Source organism: Macrobrachium rosenbergii, chromosome 9 (genome assembly GCF_040412425.1).
Source record: "Macrobrachium rosenbergii isolate ZJJX-2024 chromosome 9, ASM4041242v1, whole genome shotgun sequence".
Lineage (NCBI taxonomy): Eukaryota > Metazoa > Arthropoda > Malacostraca > Decapoda > Palaemonidae > Macrobrachium > Macrobrachium rosenbergii.
In genome coordinates this window covers 27248666-27269591 of record NC_089749.1, presented here as the reverse complement: position 1 = coordinate 27269591, position 20926 = coordinate 27248666, and the positions used below count along the sequence as shown (strand labels likewise).

Below are 20926 nucleotides of genomic sequence, written 5' to 3'. Positions count from 1 at the left end.
TCCTGACAACCATTTGAGGACGGCATCCAAATTCCATGATACTGCATTAGTCTTGGTCTCCTTGGTTGTGTCAAAAGACTTGACCAGATCCCTATGTCCTGATTGGATCCCAGATCGAAGCCCCTGTGCCGAAACACAGAGCCCAACATTGCTCAGTACCTCTTGATCGTCGAGGAAGACGAACCTCTGTTAGTCCTCAGGAAAACAAGAAAGTCTGCGATGTTCATTGTAGAGGTTCCAGAAGATGTTATTTCTTCTACAACAGCTGCGGAATACTGCCCGCTTCGCTTGGTAGACTCTGGAAGAAGACTGCCGTCTACACTTAGCAATTGCTTGCGCAGCTGGTTTTGAAAATCCATTCGCTCTGACGAGTCTCCTGACAGTCTGAACCCTGTCAGAGCAAGAGCGGATACGCTGCGATGAAAATGATGTATGTGCAGTTGTTTGAGGAGTTTTGGCTTCTGTGGAAGGAGCCTGGGGTAGTTGACTAGCAGCTTGAGGAGATCCGGGAACCATTCTCTTCAAGGCCAAAATGGGGCTACCAGTCATCTTCGTGTCCTGGTGGGATATGAACTTGATGACTTCCCTCACCATGTTGAATGGTGGGAAGGCGTACAGGTCTAGGATGGACAAATTCTGGAGCATGGCATCTGTCGCCCATGCCAAAGGGTTCGGGGCCAGAGAGCAGAACAGCAGGTGGCGTTGGTTCTTCGACATTGCGAACTGGTCTATCAATGGCTGTCCTCACAGCTTCCACAGGTCGGTGCAAACCGGTGGATCTAGCGCCCATTCCATGGGAAGGACCTGTTTGCACCAACTCGGTTCGTCTGCTGTTACATTTAGTTTCCCTTGAATGAACCTTGTCACCAGAGCGGTGCGGTTCTTCTGCGCCCATAAAAGAAGGTCTTAGGTGGCCTCGTAAAGGGAGAATGAGTGGGTGCCTCCTTGGTTCTTTGTGTAGGCCAAGGTTGAGGTGTTGTCCAACATCACTGCTACTGTCCTGCTGAAGGTCACTTCTGCAAATGATTGAAGGGCCAGGTGTACTGCCTTCAATTCCCTCACGTGGATGTGTAAGAGCTTCTCTTTTGGAGACCAGACTCCTGGGACTTCCATGTCTCCCAGAAGAGCTCCCCAACCCCGATCTGAAGCGTCCGAGTACAATGAAAGGTTGGGGCTCAGTGGATGGAGTTCCCTTCCAAGCGATGTTCTTCTGCAAGCCACCATCTCAAGTCTTCTTTGATTTCCAGAGTGATCAGAAAGACGATCAAGTCCGGGTAGGTCTTCCTGTTCCAGTTGGCCTTCAGGAAGAACTGCAGTACCAGGCTTACGAACTTCTCGATGGATGCCAGGGTTCCCAAAAGGCTCATCCGACTGTTGGCTGAGCAGGACTTGAGAGCGTGGAAGTCACGGACTATTTGATGACAAGACTGTAATCTTTTGGGGGGCAGAAAAACCTGAAACTTCAGAGTCTATTGTCACCCCCAAAATAATCACTTGAGATGGAGACAATTGTGATTTCTTCTCGATGAGTAATCCCAGATCTTGGGCCAGAAGAGGAGTCTTCTGAAGGTCCTCCATGCACTGTTTCTTCAATGGAGAACGTAGGGGCCAGTCATCTAGATAGAGGATGTACTGATCCCCATGAGGTGAAGCCACTTCACAAGAGGGGCGACAACGCGAGTAAATACTTGGGGAGCTGTAGAGAGACCGAAACACAGAGCTCGAAATTGGAGGGCTGTTCTGGAACACATATCTGAGATACTTCCTGCTGTCTGGGTGTACCAGGATATGAAATTAGGCGTCTTCTATATCGATGGTCACCATCCAGTCGCCCTGTTGGATGGAAGAGAGAACTGACTACTGTAATTTGTTTCTATCTTGAATTTCGTCTTCTGTACCAAGGCATTCAGGGCACTGATGTCCAGGACAGGTCTCATCCCCTGGATGACTTGGGGACCACAAAAAGATGGTTGTAAAACCCTGGTGTGTTGACATCTTCAACCAGCTCTATAGCCTTCTTTGCAATAAGAGCCAACATCTCTTCTGCAAGCGCCGAAAACCTCTCGGAGCCTACCGAGTAGGCTGTCAATGTGATGGGAGTTGATACTAAGGGAGGGTTCTCCCTGAATGGGATAAAGTACCCCTCTTTGAGTACTATCGTGACCCACTGGTCTACTCCTCTCGCTTCCCATTTCTCCCAAAAAGTGTAGGAGCCTTGCACCTACTGGCACATGGAGGACTGGATCCTCATTTACAAGAGGAAGGCTTTGAGGGAGCCTTTTTGGCTGGGCGTGCTGCACGCAGATTGGAGAGCAATAGCATAGAATCGTGTCTTGTTGCCCTGAAAGGGCTGCTGCTGCAAAGGAGGAATTGACTTCGCAGTGAAAGAACGAAAGTCTTTTGAGCGTTTGGCTGACTGGACTAACAAATCCTGCGTCAACTTTTTCTGAAGCTCCGATGCTATTTCTTGGACCGTGGCTTGAGGGAAGAGGTGCTTGCGGTCCAAAGGAGAAAAGAGAAGTGCCGACTTCTGAGATGCAGTCGAACCTTCAGTGGTAAAAGAGCACCCAAGTTCATGTTTCTTCAGGACACCCATCATGAATAAATGTCAGATATCTGGACCTTTTTGAATGTGTGAGGAATCGTAACTCATAAGAAAACAGGCTGGGAGGAATCTAAAGAGTAGGAGGCAGTAAGGTAAAGACCCAAAAAGGGTTTCCCTTAATGCCAAGAACGCTTCTATGATTTTAAACAGAAAAATAGAATGGGTGCTTGATGTGTAGATTTAACCCATCAGACACCAGTTCCAGCGGGTGTTGGCTCTAGTCCCATTCTCAGCCAAAAGGAAAAGAAATAGGACGAGGAAGGAGGAAGAGGAGAGGCCAGTCACTCTTGGAATCCTTCTCACTTCAGGAACCATACACCTTAGGCGAGATGCTACCTGTCCTCATGAAGGAGCTGGGTAAGAAAACACAACTTGTTGAGCAACCACCACAGGACCAAAGAAAAAAGGTTCCAAGGGTCTGTGGGCAAAGACCCGAAGGTAGAAGACAAAAATGTGGGCTAATGAGACCACATCTTGCTTCCAGACCCACAGGTCGTCGTCGCCAGCTGTAGAGTACATCCTTCCGATTGCCTCACGAAGCCAAAAGAAAGACGTGTTCTTAGACACTTCTTCCTTCGGAGACTCAGCACTAGTGAAAAAGTCAACAATATCCAGGTTAGGGATGTTGAGCCTTTCAGAAAGTACCGCAGCACCCTAACAGGACAAAGTAGCAATTGATCTGGGTCATCAATTACAAAGTCCAAGGAGGAGGAGATCATGGACGACTCGAACCTGGCAATAGATGCCGACGGATTCGGAGTCCGCTATGACATCTGGGACGGAGTCGAGGCATTGATCTCTATCCCCTGTAGTCCATGACGATCATCAATCCTCTATGCTAAGGCCAGAGCATGACAAGAGAGGAACCCTAAACGAAAGTTGCATGCCACACAGGGACCTGAGGTCCCTGGGATGGCAAGACCAATAGAAGCCTCTCATCAGTATCTAAATCTTGACTGAGGAGAAAAAGACTACTTTCAGATGGAAGACTAGGCCGGATAGGGCAGACGTCTTTCAAAACTGAATCAGAGAGAGAGGCAACCCTCGGCGAAGGAGAGAAGGAAGTCCGCGACCTGCTGAAGAGAGGGTCTGACCAGGGTCTGACCAGAGCAAAAGCCCCGTCAATGACACCAACCAGCGAAGACGGCTCCAATCCCTGGGTACTGCTGCAGAGGATGATAGAGAGACAGTATTCAGCTATCTCCATTGCAGCTTGGCAAGAGGCCTATGCTTGCAAGGGAAGCTGGTAGTCTCTAGTCGCGAAGGCACAGGGATTGTACTGCCTGAGAAACTGCTTCACGTGTTACTGACACAGAAGGTTCGGTCAGGGAGGAATTCTTCTTGGTGCCTCGGAAGCAGAGCTAGCAGGTCAGGCAAAAGGCGAAGTCTTCCATCATTCATCTAAATTCGGGGTGAACGACACTTGCTGAACACCTTGCGAATTAGACAAATACGAAGGAAAAATGATGATGTCAAGGTTGTCCCACCGCGTCAGCATGCATCACCATAGTGGTCCTTTGGTCTGGTATGATTAAGCAGAATACCTGCAGACCTCTGCTGAGCCAGGAGGAGAACTGAAGGATGATAGGGAGTCCTCCAGGTTTGCCGTCTCCTATTGCGAGAGGGAACACCCCTTGTGGCAAAGAGAAGCAGCGAGAGATCCAAGTCAGGATGAGCCAGAGCCAGGACAACCTGCTAGTTGGCATAAGACCCCTCCGAGGTAGGAAGAATCACTTCAGTTGAGGAAGAAAGGGAAGAAGCTTGATTGGGTGGCTCGACCAAAATGAACTCCTTGTCCAGAGAAAAGGCATTCATCTACTCAAGAAAACCCTTATAGCAAGCAAGGACTATGCCAGCCCCAACAAAGCCCCTGCAAGGAGCAGTGAAGAGTATTCACAGGGGATGCCGTGGTCTTCTCCGAGATCATGGTGCTGACGAATCGGCGTGAAGATCTTCTCTGAGGAAAGAAAATCGAGGGTGTTCGCAACCTGAAGAAAAAGACCCTGGAGTCCTCCCGATCTCTTCTCTTGGAGGGATAACCTCGCCAGAACCCAGAAAACCATCCTTAACTACTCAGATGTATGGCAAGCTGATTCGAGATGTAGATCCTTGTAGTGGAACTCTGATAGGAAAAAAACTTATCGGAGTCCTCTCTATCGAACTCTCATCCCCCAGCAGTAACTGAAAGGGTTTGAGGGAAGAGGGGGGGAGAAAAAGCACTCTTACCTGTCCTGCTAGAAGAACCAGTAGGAGAGGCTGACCACAGACGATCATCAACCAGAGGTGATGATGGCAGCACGGAGGAAGGAGAGTGCTAACGGCACAGCGAAGCGTTAACCTGAAGAGAGCGAAAATTCACTTAAGCTGAGTCTCCTGAAGGAAGGAGAACCTCAACAGTATTCAGATCGCCGAACCAAGTGAGCCTATCTGATAGCCTAGATGTGATCAGGGGCCGGGTGCACAAATTGAACTGCACGAGCTGATCACAAACGCGATCAAGGGCCGGGCAAGCCGATCCGAACCGATCACGTAAACGCGATCAGTGGCTGGCTGAGCAAGCAGGGCTGGGCCAAACCAAGCTGGGAAAACTTGACCGTGAACTAGTGCTGTCCTCAAGATGTGCTTAATCTCCTCCAATGCCAAAGACCCTTAAGAAGGTTTAAAGGGGATTCTTGTCTGCTAACCCGAGTGCTTGAACCCAAGGGTCCGCGACACGAGTGTCAGAACTGATAGAGCGCTCAAAAGAAAGCAGGCAGCAGGCAGTGCTGAAACATCTGAATGTTTCGACACCTTCTCTTGTCCTAGGCCTAAACTAGACCAGAGAGTAACTCCCTAGTACTGGTTTAGGGAGTGTACGAGATTCGGCAGAATCCTGGGCACTCGACGACTTGTTGTCGAGCGCTCACGATCCCAAGGAATCCGAGCACTCGAGATTCCAAGAAGTACGAGCACTTAGCGAGACTCCCGAATCTTGTAAGAACAATCATCGAAAGTAAGCTCCTCTCAGCTTCCAAAGAAAACCGAGGAGGGACCGGCACAGAATCAGCCTTAGACACAGACTACTAAGAACTTGAATCGAGAGCATGACCTCGAAAGGTAGCGCACTCGAGGCCCCCGAGACACGAGACCCCAATGGGGAATGCGAATCGGTTCCCGACCCAAAGGGCCGGGAAGAGCCAAACAAGAGAACGCACTGCCTCTCCGAAGAGAGGTAGTCCCTCAGAGGTCCTGCAGGACCTCTGAAGGGAACCTCCTCCTTGCCTCTCCAGGTGTTCGAACCCTCGGGACCGAGTCACCTGGCTGGGAACCTGAATGAGCACTCAAAATTCAGTACTGGCAGGAAGAACCGAGACACTTGCATACCTTGGTTCTTTCTCTCGCCTGTGCCTGAACCAAGACGGTGAGAGGTCTCCCTGACATCGGTTTGGGATGCATGAGACTCTGAAGACTCTCGAGCACTCTGTGTGACTCAACAAGTTCAAGCACCCAACAAAGCACCACTCTAGAAGCAGAACTCCCAGAGTGGTGATGGGAGCACAACTGAAGTCTGTGCGCCCGCAACTCCCGAAACGCAAGACCCTGGGGTAAGCGATTTGGTTCCTGAGCCCAAAGGGTGGGAAGAGTCGACGAGAAACCCCACTGCCTACCTGTGAAGAGAGGCAGCCCCTTAGAAGCCCCATGGCAGGACTTCTTAGAGGAGGAAGAGGTAGCCTTACTCTTCTTCTTCGGCTGCTGTTTCGAACGCTGTTCCAGAACAAGCCTCAGAAGAAGAAGGGGAGAAGGGAGTAGAAGACGAAGTCAAAGATCTAGTTAAAGACGACTGCATCTCACAGGACTTCTTCTCTGACATCTTCTACAGGATGGTGGTCAAGAAACACAGGAACCGCCGGGGCAGCTAAATCAGGAAGCGCAACAGGAGCGGCCCAGGCGACAAGAACACCAGGAGAAGCAACAGAGGCGACCAGGGCAGCTGAGGCAGGAGGCACAACAGGAGCAGCCCGGCTGGCAGGAGCTTCAGGAATGTCAGTACTGGCGGCAGGGGCAACCAGGAAGCTCGGGCAGGAGGCACAGCAGGAGCTGCCCAGTGACTGGTCGCCAGGGAAACAGGAGCAATCAATACAGGTGGCACAGCAGGTAGAAGGGACCACAGATACACAGAAATCGTAGACACCGACATGGACCTGCGCCAACGCCACCAAGGTACTGTGGTCATTCCTGAAGTAACCACTGTGTGAGTGTCATAGGGAAACTCCTCAAAGCTAAGATATCCAACAGTGAGATATCCAGCCATCTACTGCTGAACCTACAATGATCAATGTCAACCTGAAGAAAAAAGCAAAGATGATTATTAGAGGGAGACTCCTCTTGCTCCAAAGAGGGCAAAGGAGAGACAGCAAGAAGGGTAAGCTTACCGGGAGAGAGAAACAAGGGCGAAGGGGTGGCTAGCAAGGGCGCTGTCAGAAGTGAAAACTTTCCAACGACGCCCGGCAACCTTCCTCTGAAGTTTCCTCCCGGCACTCGTCCACAGTGAGGCAGCGAAGAACAACACTAAGCACAAGTCAAAATAGGGATACAGTCATGCCCTGATACAAGGAGAGGCCATGAGGTCCAATAAAAGGGGAGCGAACTTGTTATGCCCCTGGCTCCTGACCCCAAGACACACAAACTGGGGGATGACGGCCTAGGCAAGGCTATCAAAAATCACAGGTTTGTATATTGACAACTATCAAACACACCAACATATACAGTACAAAAAACATAGATACCACCAGGGAAAAAAGAGCTTGATGACAGTCAGACAATGGGCTCTAAACACACGTCTGCAAAGCATGATGGCCGAAAGCAAAGTGGAATGTTTACATCCAGGCAGGCGGGTATTCCCACCTACTGGATGGTAGTTACTGCCTAACCACCTTGTCCAAGAGTTGAACAGCTGTTTCCAGCTTCGCCGTAAGTAATTCCCAATGTAAAGGACTGATGGTTTGTATAGTGTGTAGGAACAAACACTATTGATTAACAGATCTTGTGAGATTTTCCACCCTGTCCTCCCCTTCAGGTGGGTAGTGGGACTCTGCTGAATGAATCTGAAGCTTTATCTATTCTTGGTGTAACTTTTGACTCACATCTTACTTATGAATTCAATTGAATATATAGGCCAAAGGCCAAGCACTGGGACTATGAGGTCATTCAGTGCTCAAATGGAAATTTAAGGTAAAAGGTTTGAAAGGTGTAACAGGAAGAAAACCTCGCAGTTGCACTATAAATCAATTGTTAGGCGAGGGTGGAAAGTGAGATGGAAGAAAGATAATATGAAAGGAGGTACAGTACAAGAAATGAAAGGGGTTGCAGCTAGGGGCTGAAGGCACGCTGCAAAGAACCTTAAGTAATGCCTACAGTGCACTGCAAAGGGCATCTTACTTATGAGAAACATCTAATGAAAGTTTCAGCAAATGATGCATGGAAGTTAGGTATTGTACGTAAGGCCTCATATATTTATAAGAGTGATAAACTCTGTGCAATCTGTTCTACGTCATCTGTGCTTCCTTTACTAGAATACCGTTCTCCACTGTGGATATCTGCTTCTGCTGGGGATTTATGTCTTTTAGAAAGAGTGGTTCATGGTGGTAGGTTTGTTTCCTAATACAGTACTGTATTAGCAATTATAACTAGGACCACTGACAGATGGTCTCATGTAAATTTTTCATGAGCTGTACTTTAACAAAATCTTTCACATTTACAATTTATCCCTGATCCCCTTTTCCTGCCAGGAGCAACCAATTTTGCTGAGCACCAGCACAAATATGCAGTAAATATGCCTCGGTGTCAAACTTCTCAGTTCGACTGTGGAACAGTTTCCATAAGGATGTTGTGCAACTGGAACTTACAAAGTTCATGCAAAGATGCAATGAATTACTACCCTAATATAATTCTCCTTGTATTTTAATAATTTACTCACATTTTAATCTATTTATTAATTTATTTTTTTCTTTTTAATAAATGATCTCTTTCTGTATTTCCCATTACCTTCTGTTACTTCTTTCAAATGAACACCATATTCTTTGGAAGCTTGAATTTCAAGCCATTAGCACCTGTGGGTTTGTTCCAAGAAGAAGAAGAAGAAGAAGAAGAAGAAGAAGAAGAAGAAGAAGAAGAAGAAGAAGAAGAAGAAGAAGAAGAAGAAGAAGAAGAAGAAGAAGAAGAAGAAGAAGAAGAAGAAGAAGAAGAAGAAGAAGAAGAAGAAGAAGAAGAAGAAGAAGAAGAAGAAGAAGAAGAAGAAGAAGAAGAAGAAGAAGAAGAAGAAGAAGAAGAAGAAGAAGAAGAAGAAGAAGAAGAAGAAGAAGAAGAAGAAGAAGAAGAAGAAGAAGAAGAAGAAGAAGAAGAAGAAGAAGAAGAAGAAGAAGAAGAAGAAGAAGAAGAAGAAGAAGAAGAAGAAGAAATAATAATAATAATAATAATAATAATAATAATAATAATAAACTGTAGTAGTGAAATGTTCAGATGAAGGAAATCTTAATCGGGTGAGGATCTGTACCATCAAAACAAACCTTAACATTTTCTTCTCTTCTTTATTTACATTCTTTTGCTAACAATGTTTGGGACAACTGTCCATCTTCAGGTTCTGCAAAAGATTAAAAATCTAACACATTTATACCCAAAAACATGAGTGAATATAAAATAATAGTGTACAGTCAATATACAGAAGAATAAAAATGGATCTAAATTAAAATACTTTCCTGCTGAAGGCAGAGTTATCTATATTTAAGTTAGGTTTTAATTTTTCTATATAAAAGGTTTCTAAAGTCTTAGCTCAATTTCAAAACGAGCTTTACATAAAATACTGAAATCCGAAAAATTAAAATGAACGTTGCATAAGCCGTGGCAACGCTCTCTTATGCAGGACTGAGGTGGCTTACCTAGAGGTAGAAGGGTCCTTGAACTTATGCCCCTGTGTTCAAAAGCTCTGGTAGAAAACAGTTTCATTGTACTATCCACGTATTCCGAACTAAACTTCGGACACACAAATTTGTAAACAACCACTGAACACAGTTCACTAGTCAACGAATCCTTTGACTTGAACAGATTGACAATTTCAAAATAATTAGAAAATACCATTCGACTTATGCAACGTTCATTTTAACTTTTCAGGGTTCAGTATTATATGTAAAGCTCAGTTTGAAACTGAGCTAAGACTATCAGAAACCTTTTATGTAGAAAAATCAAAACCTAACAAATATAGATAACTCTGCCTTCAGCAGGAAAGTGTTTTAATTTACATCCATTTTTATCATTATCTGTGTACTGACTGTACACTATTATTTTATATTCACTTATGTTTTTGGGTATAAATGTGTTAGTTTTTTAATCTTTTACAGAACCTGATGATGGACAGTTGTCCGAAACATTGTTAGCAAAAGAATGTAAATAAAGGGGAGAAGAAAATGCTAAGGTTTGTTATGATGTTACAGTTCCTCACCTAATTAAGATTTCCTTCATCTAATATAATAATAATAATAATTAATAATAATAACAATAATAATAATAATAATAATAATAATAATAACAATAATAATAAAGAACTGGCTAGCGATGAAGCATGGCAATAGCTTCAGAGGGGAAAACTAAAGAAGGAAACAGAAGGAATGCTAACAGCAGCACAAGATCAGGCCCTATGAACCAGTTATGTCCAAAAACCAGTACTGTAGATGGAAGTAACATCTCACCCATATGCGGGGTGTGTAATATGAAGGACAAGACCATAAACCACATAGCAAGCGAATGTCTGGCGCTTGCACAGAACCAGTACAAAAAGAGGCATGGTTCAGTATCAAAGTTAAGTATACCTTAGTTTAACCAGACCACTGAGCTGATTAACAGCTCTCATAAGGCTGGCCCGAAGGATTAGACTTATTTTACACGGCTAAGAACCAACTGGTTACCTAGCAATGGGACCTACAGCTTATTGTGGAATCCGAACCACATCATACCGAGAAATGAATTTCTGCCACCAGAAATAAATTCCTCTAATTCTTCATTGGCCGGCCGGAGAATCGAACGTGGACCCAGCACAGTGCTAGCCAAGAACGATATCAACTCGTCCACTGAGGAACTTCAAGCCCTCCACTGGAGCCTGTGCAAGAAACACCAGCTAGCTTGCAGTAATACGTGATACGAACACCAACCTGAGGGAGTGATAGAAAACGATCAGACAAAGATCCTCTGGGACCATGATATCAGAGCAGATAGGGTGATACGTGCCAATTGACAAAATGAAGAAGAAAATATCACTTATTGATGTCGCAATACCATGGGACACCAGGGTAGATGAGAAAGAAAGAAAGAAAAATTGTTAAGTCTCAAGACCTGAAAATAGAAATAAGAAGGATAAGGGATATGCCAGTGGAAATTGTACCCATAATCATAAGAACAATAGACACAATTCTAAGATCCCTGAAAAGGAATCTGGAAAAACCAGATGCCGAAGTAGCTCCAGGAATCGTGCAGAAGAGTGTGCTACTAGAAACAGCGCACACAGTGAGAAAAGTGATGGACTCCTACGGAGGCAGGATGCAACCTGGAACTCTACACTATAAAAACTACCCAGAATAGAATGGACTGTGATAGACAAAAAAAAAAAAAAAAAATAATAAATAAATGATAATAATAACAACACATATGTCCCTATTATTATTATTGGATTGGCTACGGTTTACTGGTACAACCCTGTCTTCAGCCATTTTTCTAGTCAGAACCTAACACTAGATGGTGGTGGCGGTAAGCTCTGACAAGAAAATTGGTGGAGGGACACAACTAAAATGGCAACGAGACAAAAAGTAATATTTATCATAAAATTTTAGTGGTCACTTTTTACACATTTCTGATTTCAGTTTCGGCGTGGCGGAACGGCACTTCGCGCCTTATCCGCTTCTTGAATGATTCTTGGCAAGCACGTATGTTCTGGCAAGCGGTAATATTGCGCTGCAAGCGCTTCCCACGGGTTTCCCGGGGATGAAATTTGACCCCTAACTTCTAGTTATCGACGATTTACTATCCTAACCAAGAGAATTCTATCGTACCCCCTTATTTGAAATCTGAATTGTCAGACCATTCTGGCAAGTTGATTCTTCTTTTGTTTTGGACGACGGGCACTGGCTATTCTGTCTGTTTTCATCTTTCACAAGACTAACTGTTCCTTCCTCACACTGTTCACACAGACCACTAAAATCGCTTAAAAGGTCATTTTTTCATCAAAGACAAACGCAATTCACTTTCATCACATAATTTAAACAAATCAGTAAAAGTGACCGGACTTGCAGCGGCAAAGTGAACATGAGATGGATGTGAAGACACCATGTTAACAGTTTGAATTCTGTGCTAGATTGGGGTCGCTTGGAGTTGCGTGGTGGGTCGAGGTCGAACTACTTACCTATGTGGAGGGATTTGTTCCGTTGTTGCGCGGTTGCTCCAGTAAACCATGAACCACCTTTATTATTATTATATTCAGAAGATGAAACATATTCATATGGAACAAGCCCACAGGGGCCATTGACTTGAAACTCAAGTTTCAAAGAATATGGTGTTCATTAAGAAGTAGTAAGGGGAGGTAAAGGGAAATAAATAAAGAAGAGATCTCACTTATTAAAAAAGAAAAAATAAATTACTAGATTAATAAATAGATAAAAATGTATTACAATGCAAGGACGCACTGCATCTTCACTTGAACTTCTTAGGCTCCAACTGCACAACATCCTCTGGGAGGCTGTTTCACAGTACAATGGTGTGAAGAATAAAAGACCTCTGGAACTGATTAGTTTGACAGCGAGGCACATTTACTGCATATTGGTGCTACTGTTAAGTGAATCTGGTTGCTCTCGGCAGGTAAGGGGGGGCCACTGACTTGAATTTAAGTTCCAAAGAATATGGTATTCATTAAGTAGTAGTAAGGAGTGATACTGTATATGGAAATACATAAGTAAGAAATTCCACTTAATAAAAAAGGAAAGATAAATCAATACATTAATAAATTGACAAAATGTACTGTATTAAAATGCATGGAGAATAGTATCAGGGTAGTAATGCACGGCATCTTCACTTGAACTTCTGAAGTGAAGTTCCAACTGCACGACATCCTCTGGGAGGCTGTTCCACAGTACAATGGTGTGAGGAATAAAGGACCTCTGGAACTGAGAAGTCTGACAGTGAGGCACATTTACTGCATATTGGTGCTGCTGTTCAGCAAATCTGGTTGCTTTCGGCAGGTAAAGGGGATCAGGGATCAAATGTGAATGTGAAAGATCTCTGTTGAAATACAACTTATGAAAAAATGACAAACAAGAGACCATCTGTCGATGGTCCAAGTCATAACTACTGCTGTTAGGAAACAGAAACCTACCAGCATGAACCACTCTATCTAAAATAAGATAAATCTTGGGAGAAGCAGACATCCACACCAGAGAACAGTACAGTATTCTAGTAAAGAAAGCACAAACAACATACAACAGGTTGCACTGATTTTATCACTGTTATAAATACAGACACTCCTCTACTTACAAACTTTCAACTTACATACTTTCAAAGATACGAACATCCACGTTCATAAGTTCAATTTTAGTTCTGAGCACTCCGGGCCGCAACCCACAAGTCCAAATTTTGTTGTGAGGGCCTGCCTCAACTCAGTTACAATTTCTGCCGCTACCCACGCTGGACAGCACCGTAGCTGACGCAACTACGAATCCCAGTTTCTTTGTACCTATGCTAGTGCTAAAATTTTATCTCCAGTGCAGCAATTCATTTATGCATTTTTATCATGAAATATTTACCGCATCCATTACTATATCATGGCTAATGGCAAGCACAAGGCCACTGATGAAAGAGGTGGTGTTAAAAAGCAGGAAGCCATCTCAATGGAAACTAAAGTGGCTATAATAAAGAAGTTAGAAAGTGGTAAAAAAAAATGGTTGACGTAGAGCGCCATTATAGGATGAATTGGTTGACCATCAGCACAATTTTGAAGAACAAAGACAAAATTATGGAGCACGTGAAAAGTGCTGTGCCAATTCAGTCAACAATTATAAGTAAGGGAAGGGGGAGGGTGGTAGAAGAAATGGAAAATTTTCTGGGTATCTGGATGGAGCACCACAGACAAAGGTCTGTACTGCTTAGCCTCATCTGATTTTCAGCCTTTTCGATGACTTAAAGTGCTAAACATGAAACATTTGCTGCAAGTCATGGATGCTTTCATTGCTTCAGAAAAAGAGCCAACTTGCATCACATGTCCGTAAGTGGTAAGGCAGCAAGCGCTGACAAAGCAGCAGCCAAAAAATTTTCTGACACTCAAGGAAATCAGAGAGTAGGGAGGTTATACACCTCAGCAAATTTTTAATATAGACGAGACAGGCCTTTCCTGGAAAAAAAATGCCAGACAGAACTTACATCAGATGTGAAGAGAAAGACAATGCCAGGATTTAAGGCGGTGAAGGATAGGCTAATGTTACTGTTGGGTGGCAATTGTTTGGGAGACATGAAGCTGAAACATCTCCTCGTTTATCGGGCAACAAATCCATGGGAACTGAAAAATATCACAAAAAGTTCTCTACCCATAATCTGGATGGCCAATAAGAAAACCTGGGTGACTCTTGTTGTATTTGAGGACTGATTTTTCCATCACTTTATCCCCTAAGTCAAGCTGTACTGCAGAGAGAATAACATTCCATTTAAGATTATCCTAATTTTGAATTACTTTGCACTTAAAACCTTTATCAAGGTTCCCTTGCAAATGGTAAGTCAAGTCTAAAAGAGCATCGCAGATACCTAACTACTTCCCATATGCATACCGACTTTCAGCTAACAATCCTTTAGATTCCACATACTTAGGCCTATATAGTAGCTTAAAAATAAGTTTTTCAGCAACTTTGGAGAGCACAGGGAGAATAGAGATTAGCCTGTAGTTACTGCAGTCTGCAGAAATGCCACTCTTTGGAATAGGCACTGTATTACTAAGTTGCGCTCATCTGCAAAGATACTATGTCGGCATAAAAATCTATAGAATTTACTTAACTTGGGAAACAATGCACTGGAAACTTTTTTTAATAAACAAAGGGAAGAAACCCCATAGATATTCTCAACCCCAGCTATCAAAATTATCCAGAATTTTCTTACCATCTCTTGAGTGAAAGGCAAATTTTTTAAGAATAGGTTCAGGATGACAAGTATCAGGGAGAGGGACATCCTCAGCTGATTTCTTAGCTTCAAAAGCTCTATGAAGCAGTTCAGCCTTTTCCCTAGGGCCAGTAACCAATCTATTATCATCTGTTAGTAGTGGTGGAATGGAAGACAAGTCTGACCCATAGATAGATGATGCCATTTGGTCCACCACAGTTGAGGCTGAGTAATTCCTTCAAGTTTACTCTTCATGGAATTACTGTAGTAATTTCTCTTGGCTGTATGGCAAGTTCTACTTGGGACATGGCGAGACTCAACAAAAATGGTGTAAAGTAATTTTCATTTGAACGATTCACTCCCCATGTGTTGAATTTGGTCTGTTTGTCATGGTAGGCTCGTCGACATGTATCATCAAACCAAGGTTACTCATTGTCCTAAATTTGATGACCTTTATAGGGACATATCTCATTAAAATAGCCATCAGCATTTCATCTGACTTCTTGGGATCATGATCTAATATAGCATCTGAAACATTAAGTGCCTGACAAGCTTCAATAATGGGATCCCAATTGGCTCTGGATTTCAGCTAGACTGTTTTTCCAATGGTGGTATTAGGAATATGCTGATTGACAGATATATCCATCTCAATGGCTCAATGATCAGAAGTGGCTATATATTCACATACCTTGGACTCAACAATAGCTGGAACATTTGTGAATATGAGGTCTAATTTATTATCAGATATGCGTGGGTTCCTCAATTAGCTAGGAAAAATAGGAGGATACTCAGAACTCAAGAGCACACCGGGCTAACTAGAAATTTAACCAAAGAATGTCACATAATTACAATGATGTCATTGCACACCACTTCTCTCCAGCTACTTCCATCAACTGAAATTCTGGAAATGATCTTCCAATGCAACACAAAAACAATGACTCTAAACATACTAGGCTGCCTGATAACAAAATGAAATATGTTGATGATACTTTGACTTGTTATCTATGTGTCACCTACTCCGGGGTGCTAGTACTCAACATCATGTGTAAACGTAAAGTAGATGGCCGCACAAAGATATCGTTTATTAGTATAATTTGTCAACCGCAGAAAATAGAAATGGATGTACAGTATAATACTTTGATCCTCTAGGGGCTATTACTAAACACAGCATCCCAAGGAGCTTCTGCCATGTTTAGTACTAGCACCTTGGAATAGGTGATGCATAGATAACAAGCGAAAGTAGCACCAGTATGTTTACCTAAGAAAATAAGGTAAATATCATAGTTACAACTGAGACGAGTGCATTAAATACTGTTCTGTTCAAACGTTAAAGTAGAAATGCTGTACAGTACCACAAGCAAACCTAAATTGTTGATTAAGTTTGCAAAATATTATATCATAATATATACTGTATATAATAATACAGCTATGCTATGTAACAGCCTATAATAGTTTTCTGGGAATGAGCACCTGAAAACCCAGAGATACAGAAGCTTGCAATTTTGTGGTCATTAAGAAAACAGTTTACAGTATATTTACAGAAAAATATACAGGTACTTATAGGTGAACCAACGAAGTCAGTCAAAAAGAGGGCCCCAATCTCCTTACTTTAGCAGAGGGCCCCAATCTCCTTACTTTTGACATGTTTCCATTTCTCGAAGGTAATTCACAGACTGTGGATATCCTTTCCTTTGACCTTGACCTGTTATAATCGTCTGTGGTATTTCCTGGTTTCCTTTTCCTTATAAACAGCAGTTTTGAGTTAAAACTTCTTTTCTAAGTGATAAATTATTACCATATATGAAGGTACGTGACCAGAAATGAAATTAGTTTCAATAATTTCCAGTTAACTATCCCTCTTTTGCACATCATGTCATTCATAATTAGGATTTTTTTTTACATAATCTACATCTTTAGGGTTTTGGTTTTTCTTATATTTTATCAACACAAAGATACTGACCCAAAACCATAATTGTTTTCCTCCTCACCATCCCCTTAGGGTAAACACATTTGGCATCACGTGAGGAAAGCGGCGTTACATTGTCTTAATTTTCATTTGCTATTTCTAGCAACACAGTTTATTTTTAAAACCTGATATATTATTTTGAACACTGAGATACGGCAATGGCTTCTTCCTTTCTCTCTAGAAGGTTCAGAAATACAAACCACCACCTTTTATATTGGAGGCTTACTCTTTAGGTGGGAGGATAGTTTCTCAACTGAATGGCAAGTTGAATCACCACTCAGCCCAAAAAAACCCTGTTCCCTTCATGACGCCCTCCTATACAATCTGGGATAGAAATGAGAGACTGACAGGACCCCAATTAAAGTGAGATGTGACTGTATTCTTACTCTATACTCTAAGACTAATGTCAGCCAAGCGCTGTCTGAAAGATATCAGAGCACAAGTCAGAGGGCAGGTAAAATCTGAGTCGATCATAAAATGAGGAGTTCATATGGTAGAACCCTATTACCTATTTTAATTTACAGCACCTTATGTTAGGTTAGTTGAGGGAGGGGTTTCTGGGGTTAAGCCAAGTAAGGACATGATGCCCTAAGTAAAGTTAAATATATCCTTGTATTTCAATCATTTTGAGTGTTCCTCCAACCAAAATCTTGCTTTCTCCATGTAGTTCTACATAATTGTGGAATAATAAAAGGGTCCAATATATGTGTGTTGTACTAATATGCTACTAAAGAGAATACCACGAACATTCAAAGCACACATTACATCATAGGAAACTCATATTTCCAACTCTAGAATGCAATAATGGTTTAAAGTTCAACTTTACCCAGGTCCTCACTAGACAGTGGCCACAGAAAACATATACTTGGTATGGCAGGTGAGATGAGGCTTCCCTCACTCACCCTCCGGTAATTCTATATATCAGCTCCGCGCCTGATTTTACCTTTTCAACTGTTTTTTTTTCTACATTTTTAGGGGTTCTGATACTGGCGGTGCATCTGTTTGTTGTCGGCCAAATGGAATGTCCCTTTGCCGTGTTTAGTACTGGCCCGGGGGGGTTGGGTATCCATACGTTAACAAGTTATTGCACTTGCCGGACAGGATATGAACCGTTCGAAAAAGACGTACCCGTGCTCTGTCTTGTGAAGATCGCGTATGGAAACCCGTTGTTGGATGGACTTCAGGGGTTAATTACAGGTTAATTAGACTCGAGCACCAAAAATGAAAGGTAAATTCATAATTAGCAACCAAAAAACTGTAGAAAGTCAAGTTATAGTGCCGTCGGCGACGCGGAGCTACCCTATAGTTCTATCCACCCTCCTGCCAACAGATACCAACAGATAACAGATAACCTTATCATTAAGTTTCAACAACCAATTCCACATTGTGTAGTGCTACCCCTGAAAGAAAGACGGGAATAGAATAGAATATAGATTTAGGCCAAAGGCCAAGCTAGGACCTATGAGGTCATTCAATGCTGATACAGAAACAGAGTAAAAGGTTTGAAGGGTGTAACGTGAAGAAAACCTCGCAGTCGCACTATAAATCAATTGTTAGGGGAGGGTGGAAAGGAATACAGAAGAAAAGGAATAGAAACAGAGGTAAAGTAAAAGGAATGAAAGGGGTTGCAGCTAGGGGCCGAAGGGACGATACAAAGGACCTTAAGTAGGTTAATGCCTACGGTAAACCACATGAGGTGTACTAGAAGAAAGACTAGTGTTAATGGATTCAGTGCTGTCTAGTTCATAGCCTACATCACTCAGTGTAAGCCTCATAACCCTTCAAGGGAAAAGTGGTTTTCAAGACGAAGCTGATCAACCTGGCCTAGCACACTCAAATGGAACAAATAGGCCTACACCCAAGATCAATGAAACTTTAACAATGCCCCTCAATCTTGACTTTACCTACGCTCCCAAAAATGAATTGAAATCTGCTAAAACCTTCCCACCATTTTCTGTTGGCTAAGCATACATTCAACCAAGAAAGACATGCTAAACATTCTTTCAAAATATGGGTAGAACTAAGTTATAGATACACGGCGGGTATTTAGCGAGAAATGGCACTTTCTTATAGTATTTTGTGGAAATGGCTGGCTGGAGTCTTCCGAAAAATTACCGTATTTTGGATGCTTATTAACAATTTAACGTTAATTTTTGGCGGTCGGCTGTAATTAACTTACAATTTACCTTTGAACTCTACCCTACGGTAAGGGGGACCCCGATGGGAATCCTGGGTTTCCATACGCGATCTTCAGGAGACAGAGCACCGGTACGTCTGCTTCGAACGGTTCATATCCCGTCTGGCAATTGCAATAACTTGTTAACGTATGGGTAGCTCCCCCGGGCCAGTACTAAACACGGCGAAGGGACACTCCATTTGGCCGACAACAAACAAATGCACCGCCAGTGTCATAAGACCTAAAAGTGTTGAAAAAACCAGTTTCCAAGGTACTGCACTTGCCGGACGGGATATGAACCGTTCCAAACAGACGTTGCCGTGCTCTGTCTTGTGAAGATCGCGTAAGGAAACCCCTTGTTGGATGGACTTCGGGGGACAATTACAGGTTAATTACAGCCGACCGCCAAAAAAACCATTTGCAAATAAGCAACCAAAATACCATAAGAAACAGCCATTTCTCGCTAAATACCCGCGGTGTATCTATTACTTAGACTTAAGAAGTTGCTTAAATGTGAGGACTTTCTCCTTATACAAAGGCTAAAGCTGCAGCATACATTTGTGCTTAATCATCCCATTACGATTCTCTTAAGATTGGTTCTGTTGCATGGTTTCATATTTCCCCCCAAGTTCGGTTTATACAAACGACTAGTATACTTTAAAAACGACTTCTATATAGAACCATGTGTGTTTTAAAAGAATGCTGACGACTGGTGGAATGGGTCTAGGCTACATTAAATTCTGTTTGCACACGAATTGAAGGAACAAACCATGGTTCTTAGCATTCCGGTGGGATTTATTAACGTCTACTGAAATGACTAGTTACTTCCGTATTGGTAGAGGGAAATGTAACCCTGTGACTAACAGTATGTCTTCGCGTAGGATAAAAGAAGTTCGGTCGTAACCTTACTAAGACTAGGCCTAGGTTTGGTAGCCATTCCATTCTAATTCGTTACCGACACCTAAGAGAAAAACATTTATTTCCCTCTAGACCATTTATGAAAAACATGAAAGATTAAAATATTCACTTCAGAATATTACTTACTCTTCCCGTCGAAGCCAATGACCAGTCCTTACTGCAATCCGAAAGGATTCTGTAAAATTTGGGTCTTGTTTTGCATTTAGATTTAACTCTAAGTTGGATTCTCCAAAGCTCTTTTCATGGCCGATAGATGGCAGTGCGAGCTTCATGTTAATTTACCACTGCGGCTGAAAAAATTATATTCAAAATGCATCTTTTATGATGTCACACACACACATATATTATATATATATTATACATACACACACATATATGTATGTATGTATATATATATATATATATATATATATATATATATATATATTATATATATATATATATATATATATATATATATATATATATATATATATATATATATATATATATTGTGAGGTCAAAGAAGACAGAACTGGGTACTGATTGATTTATTATCTGGGCATAAGTTCCGTCTGTTTCTCCCTAACCATTGTTGTCTTGATTTATGTACAATCACCACTACTTGCATTGCTATGCAAGCATTCTAATCATGTACTCATAATGTTCCACTGAATCTTCTGTATCAAACTGTATGTATATTTCTGTTTGTGAAGACTCCAAATGTCTCGCCATTTCACATATATTATGCTACTGCATAGTATTCATTAATCTGTCTCAAATCTCATGCAATTGGCCATATGTAGAATTTCCTGACCTTTCCAACTGATATATGTTTCATCACTGTACGTTTATTATGTCTCTCACAATCGCCATCTGTTGGTCTGCCAACAAACACAGATGTCCGAATCATTACCTCTGTTTTCCCCTGTCTGTGTGTAGATGCTACTTTACTGCCCGCACAGGCCAATAACATCTTCAAAGATTCTGTACATTCATTCAGTAAGGAACCACCAATAAACCAGTCAACACCCAGCCAGTATGTCACTCAATCCTGTCCTTACACTGGTGACCCCGGAGTGACACAAGGACCCGGCCGACCTAAGAGGACGACCCACGCGCCAAC

At 42.5% G+C, this 20926-nt stretch overlaps 1 protein-coding gene across 4 annotated transcripts in view; it reads right to left on the bottom strand.

The window, feature by feature from the left end:
* The window catches only part of LOC136841644 (uncharacterized), a 226367-nt gene extending 206282 nt beyond the window's left edge, over positions 1–20085 (bottom strand). For all 4 annotated transcript variants that reach the window (XM_067108770.1, XM_067108769.1, XM_067108771.1 and 1 more), the window contains exon 1: positions 19948–20085. The gene's annotated coding sequence lies outside the window, so the exon portion shown is untranslated. The remainder of the gene's footprint in view (positions 1–19947) is intronic.
* Between the last annotated feature and the right edge of the window lie 841 nt (positions 20086–20926).